Source organism: Giraffa tippelskirchi, chromosome 5 (assembly GCF_054371585.1).
Source record: "Giraffa tippelskirchi isolate mGirTip1 chromosome 5, T2T-mGirTip1v1.2.pri, whole genome shotgun sequence".
Classification (NCBI taxonomy): Eukaryota; Metazoa; Chordata; class Mammalia; order Artiodactyla; family Giraffidae; genus Giraffa; species Giraffa tippelskirchi.
In genome coordinates this window covers 88,866,771-88,872,871 of record NC_137279.1, presented here as the reverse complement: position 1 = coordinate 88,872,871, position 6,101 = coordinate 88,866,771, and positions in this window count along the sequence as shown.

Here is a 6,101-nt window from a genome sequence, read left to right as displayed (position 1 = left end):
CTGTACAGTTCCTCTCCTGTGTCTTCTGGGGGCACCCTTCACTCTCACCACTGCAACCTAGAGGTTTCTGCACATGTGCTCCTGGGGATAAGAACCCAGAGCAGATCCTTCTCTGCATCCCTATACCATGGAAATTACACATTCAGCTTCTAGAAAGAAACTGCCTGGGTTTGAATCCCAGCTGCCCTGCTTGGGTTAGCATCTTGGGGTCTTGGGGTTTCAGTTTTCCCGTCTATAAAAGATTTGTTATGAGGATTAAACTGAGGAACTCATGGAAAGTACACAAGTGCTTAGCATGTTGCCTCATTAAACTGTTAACTCTGATGAGCTAGAGCCCTTAGACACAATTGGTTCCAACTCTGCCTGCACATTGAATCATCTGGGAGCTTTTAAATAAAGACACTAATAGCTAGGCCCCATCTCAGAACAGCTAAAATATGATCCTTAGGGTAAGGCTCAGGCATGGAACCTTAATATACAGCTAGGGGTGAGAACCTCTGCGCAGTCCACCCCCTCACTCTGTTGATGGGAGGTAAAGGACTTGGACTGCATGGAGATCCAACTAGTCCATCCTAAAGGAGATCAGTCCTGGGTGTTCATTGGAAGGACTGATGTTGAAGCTGAAACGCCAATACTTTGGCCACCTCATGCGAAGAGTTGACTCATTGGAAAAGACCCTGATGCTGGGAAGGATTGGCGGCAGAAGGAGAAGGGGACGTCAGAGGATGAGATGGTTGGATGTCATCACCGACTCGATGGACATGAGTGTGGGTAAACTCCAAGAGTTGGTAATGGACAGGGAGGCCTGGCGTGCTGCAGTTCATGGGGTCACAAAGAGTCAGACACGACTGAACGACTGAACTGAACTGAACTGAACTGAAAGGACTTATTCAGGTCCACGCTGCTAGTTCATGGTGGACTGAGTCCTATTCCACAAGCTTCTGCCCTCCCTCTGGTCTAGCCCTCAGTGATATCTAGTGCTTCATGGCCTAGCATCTTTGGGATAGGGGAATTGCCCCAGTGGGAAGCAGAGCCTAGGCCCTCCCAATCTCATTCAGCAGAAATGGAGGTGAAGAAGTATGGGGAGCTAGAGGAAATGAGGTGTCCCCAAGTGCTCAGAGCTGCCCTGGGAGATCAGGTCAAGGGATGCGGTGGAGGGATTTGGAGTCTAAAAGGCCATGAGATTCTGACAAAAGGGCCATGAGGAGGTGACCTTGTTTGCCTTGATTGCAACAGTCTCTCTAGTACCTGTGTGCAGGGAGCCTGGCACACAGTCAGTGCTCCAGAAACGCTGGGAGAGTCTGAAGGAGGCAGTGGCGTGACTGGGAGCTCGCCCCACTGACTGCGTCATCTATGGGGGCGTTCATGTTCCCCATGGGGGAGGGCTGAGAACATCAAGAGAGAGCACAGGGTGAATGGATCCAGGACTTGCAGAGAAACTGAGGCCCAGGCGAGGCCAAGCTCCCTGAGGTCCCAAGGAGAGCTTGTGTGGAGCAAGGCTGCTGCCCTGTGTGTCAGGGGTTTTCAGGGCCTCCTGTCCCATGGGGGTGTCCGGAACGCCTGAGGGGGCAGGAAGACAAACAGAGCTGTGTCCTGGGCCAAGTGGAGGGGGCCTGGTTAGAGAAGGAGGAGGCTGAGGGGGAACCAGGCTGCCTCTTGATAGGGGGAACGGAGAGGCGGGGAGCTCTGGGTCAGATCTCCAGCCAAACCAAACCTGCCTCAGGGGGCTGGGGGCCGCTCCCTCCCTACCCAGATGGAATCAAAGGCAAACAGGAACCCTAGCGGGCCCAGCTGTGACCCCTGCCCCCCACACTCAGCAGGGCCCATTAACCGCATCCTTCCCATTACCCCTCACAGACTTTGCCCAGCCCAAAGAATCTCTGGAAACAGACTCATCTGGTTTTTGTGGGTCAAATGTCAGCCAAGAAATGTCGTTTCTCCAATCTCACCCTCAACTTGGCTCTTCTCCCCCAAAGATAGCCAGACCCTTTCCCTTCTCACGCAGGTGCTCTGTAAGAAATCAAGATAGTCTGTGCTCAGTCCCTGAGCCCTTCCTTCCCTCTATGCCAAGAGTTGAAGGGATCAGACTCATTTCTGAGAGTCACACTAATGAACAAAATAGGAGTGCCTGCCCCTTGGATCTCCTTCTGAACCCTGGTCTCCAACTGACTGTTTGAGATACAAACACAGGTAATTTTTCCTGTTTACCTGGGTGGAGCCAAGTGCTAAGAAGGAAGTAGCCTGGAATTTGGGGATGATCAGAGGAACCTCAGAGATTTTCTACTCTGCTCATTATTCAGATAAGGATGCCTCTTCCCCAAGGTCCCTTGAGGGGTTCCATTGGAACCAACCTCGCTGCTCTGACATGCAGACATGTGCCCTTTGCATTGGACGATGGTGGGGGCTGCAGATAGGACTGTGGGAAGACAGGCCCAGAGCAGCTCTGGGCCATCGTGCTTAGTGGGGAGGTTGACACGCATCCCCCAGGCCACACTCTGATCCTTTCCTAACCCTCCATCTGCCTTCCACTGCACTTCCAGGACACAAACATGGAGCCATCCCAACCCAGAGAGCAGCAAAGAGAGCCAAAAGAGGTGGGCAGGGAGCAGAGGCGGAGAGATTGAGGAAAATTCTTCCAGGCGCTCTTTCTTCTTGTCCATTTTCTGAATTCTGTATAATGTGGTTTTACCAATTAAAAGGATAGTAAGAATAATCCAGAGGAAAAATTTAAAATGACAGAAGCAAGGAGGGACAGAGGAAGAAGTTTCTAGGACACATTCTGAGTGGTTTGAAAAGACAAGAAAGAGCACAGAGGCACAGATGTAAACACAGAGAGAGAGAAAAAAAAAATCTAACACAGCCCTTGTGGTCCAGTGTGGGAACTGAGGCAGCAGCAGGACCTGGACAGGCTCTTTGCAGCTCTGAGCCCAACCTGCCCACCACAAGATCATTGCAACCTGTGGGACCTGTGAGGAGAGAGGGCTGGAGAGGAGGAAGGAGAAGAGGCACCTTTCTGGGACACCCCAGGCCTGCCCAGGCTCCCATTCATCCTGTCACCCAAAGACAGCCTCCCAGAGGGAGGAGAGCTTTTTCACTCACTCCCTCTAGAAGGCCCTGGAAGCCTGGCAGTGGTGACAAGACCCTGAAGAACAATGGTGGGGGAGCAGGAAGGGAAGGGGAGAGAATGACAGAAGGGAGAGGAGAGACTGCCTGCCTGGAGCAGGCTGACAAAGGGAGAGGAGGAAGAGCAAGCAGGACCAGGGAGCTAGGCCCAGACCGGGAGGGACTGGGGCAGAGAAGTGGGGTGAGGGGTGGGCGCAGGGCCAGGGGGCGGCAGTGATAGCTCCTCCCAGTGCTTCCTGCCCTCCCACTCTCCCTCCCTCGCTCTCTTTCATGATCTTGAAACAACCTTCAAGTCTGGGCTGGAGGCCCCAGGAGGCCAGTCACTTAGGAAACAAAACTGTTTCTGGGAGACCTTGAAAGCCCATCTGCAGCTGAGCGGTGTCCCCACCCCCTCCCCGCACACACACACATTCTCCCATGGACTCCCACGTACACCCGGCCCACTCCACACGCGCTCCTCACCAGCCACACACGCGCACGCCAGGACACGCCGGAACACAGAGAACTGAGTGTTACCACACTGACAACACCTTCTCCTCAGGAGTCTACTCAGTTCCTTCCCACAGGCTCTTCCCCACACGCAAGAGCTCTCAGTCCCTGACTAGCACACGTCTGCACACACACAAGAATATACGCTCCTCTGCCTGTCTCTTGTCTCTTTCTCACGCACACACCTCCTTCCCAGATCCTCCCATAGCAACGGAACACTAGATTCAGGACCACACAGCCTCTCCTTCATGGATCTGCTTTTCTGATCTAAGACTTTCTCTCAGATCCAACCCCCAGCCCAGTCCCTCTGGCCTTCCCACCTCCTACTTTCAAGTCTTTCTCGCTCTCTGCTTCCCTCTTCTTACCCCAAGGGTCCAAGCTGGCACCACTGGCTGTGTTCAGAGGAAGCAGGAGCCCAACCAGGCACCCCAGATGAAAGGACCAGGTGGTGTCTACTCCGGTTGATGTCCTGGAGTCAGAGGTCCACAGAGGAGGAGGAGGAAGCGGTAACCTCCCAGAGCCTCCACACTGTCCTGGGCAGGGAGGGAGGTCAGGGACACCCGACACCGGTGGTGAGGAACGGGCCCTGGGTCCTGTGCACCTTTTCTTTGTCTGAGTCCCAGATATGCATGTAGCAGCGCCCTTAGGGCTGCGTATGCGTGTGTGCTAAGTTGCTTCAGTCGTGTCTGACTCTGTGCGACCCCATGGACTATAGCCCGCAAGGCTCCTTTGTCCATGGATTCTCCAGACAAGAACACTGGAGTGGGTGGCCATGCCCTCATCCAGGTGATTTTCCCCACCCAGGGATCCAACCCGTGTCTCTTAGGTCTCCTGCATTCTTTACCACTAGCAACTACAGACTCACCCGACTGCAGGTCTAGGCAGGGATCCTCCCTTCTTCACCAGGTTGTGTGGGCAGAGGAAGGACACAGCCCCTTCTGGTGTTGGGCCTGGCTACAGGGACCAGAGCCGGGACCTTGGAAGGACTGGGCAATACTGGGAGGTGCCAGCGGGGATGAGGATGGGGTGTAAAAACCCTGAGAACCCAGTGCTGGAAGCTGACACGCCCTCAGTTTCTTGCCGTGTTCTTTTCTATCTCACCTTGTGTCCTGCAGAGGGCAAGGCAGAAGATAACCCGGGCGCTCTGACCCAGGAACTGATGAGTAGCTGCTTCCTAAATCCCAAGTCATCCCTGGTCCACTCCAGGGCAAGGCTGCCCCCTACCTGTAGGTCTCTCTTTCACCAACTTCTTCAGGCGGTCCCTCCTGTTGTCTAACCATGAGCCTTCTTGCTGCATCTTCAATTACTTCTCTCACTCTCCTCTCTACACACCGAGGCTTAAACTGGGATCTGTTTTCTCCTTGTCATTTCCTCCCACTACCTGATCTCTCCAGGTCCAAAGTCAAGGTCAGTGGAGGGGCCGGTGCAGAGTAGGGAGTTGCCCCCTTCCACTCACTCTTCCTGCTGTAACCCAGGAAGAGAAGGAGGGCAGAGGCTGGGCATGACCTACCGGATGCCTGTAATGGAAAATCCCAACCGCTGGCCCGGAGGGGGCCAGTTATTTGGGGAATTCAAACATGTACCCTGTGCCTTGAGAGTGGACTTGCTGGAGGAGAGGTCGATAATCCCTCTGTGGGGCGTTCCCTCTGGGGCCAGCAGGGACCAGTCCAGCCAGCAGACACCTCAGGCGTCTGGCTGGAGGGCCCCTCTCCTGCCCTCCTCTCGTAACTTCCTTTGAAGCTTACTCGCCAGGGCTCAGACCTGACCCCAGCCCACTGGCTTCCTTCTACCAGGAGAACCCTGTCCTCTGACAGCCTCCACGAGAAGGCAGGACTTTTTTTCTCTCTCTGCCTCTCTCAGTCCTCTTTTGGCCCCCAGTTCTTTGGCTCTTTTGACAGTTGAGCAGCAACACCACCAGGTCCTGTCTTGGTCATCTCCTCTACCCCTGTTTCTGACTGGTGGCAGCTACCAGAGCCCTCCCCGCTCCCCAGGCACTGCCTCAGTTTCTCCCAGGCTTCCCTGCTGAGAGGTCCCTGTGTGTCTACCCTCCATCCTGCCTGCTTCAGACTAGCCTTCCTTTCCCCTCCACCCCACCCCCCAATAAGGAAGCAGCTGCCCTCCTTTCTAGTTCACCAGTCTGGTACTTGTTAGGATACTGACCCACATACCTTTTTGAATCTCCCCATTTGCCTCTCTATGGGCTTCTCCTCAGGTACCCAACAACCCCAGGCAGAGCTTCAGCCCAGAACTCTTGGTTAGCGACTAAGCGAGTAGTGTGTCCCACCTGTAACCAGGGTGAAGGAAACCCAGAGAGAGATCTTATCTGGAAGGCCTACTGGTCTGTCCAGTAGGCCCAGCCTGCCCTTCCACCAGCCGCCTCCCTGATCCTGGGAGTTGTGATTCTCAAACTTCGGAAAGGTACACCTGGGGGCTTGGAGAGACCCTCTGCGCTCTGTCTCCAAGCAGACTTCGTGCTGCTCCTGAAACTG